Source organism: Nannospalax galili, unplaced genomic scaffold, assembly GCF_000622305.1.
Source record: "Nannospalax galili isolate Female #2095 unplaced genomic scaffold, S.galili_v1.0 scaffold527, whole genome shotgun sequence".
Taxonomy (NCBI): Eukaryota; Metazoa; Chordata; class Mammalia; order Rodentia; family Spalacidae; genus Nannospalax; species Nannospalax galili.
In genome coordinates, this window is record NW_008355476.1 from 368,615 (window position 1) to 368,838 (window position 224).

Below are 224 nucleotides of genomic sequence, written 5' to 3' on the forward strand. Positions count from 1 at the left end.
GCTATTGTGAACAGGAGTCTTTCCATGTGCTCTTTCTCTGGTTTCATGTTATTGGTATATAGAAAGGCTACAGACTTTTGTAGGTTAATTTTGTAACCTGGCACTTTTACTGGACGTGTTAATAATTTCTAGGATTTTTTGGGTGGAATTTTTGGCATCTCTTATATATAATGTCATATCATCTGAAAAAAGGGATAATTTGAGCTCTTCTTTTCCAATTATTA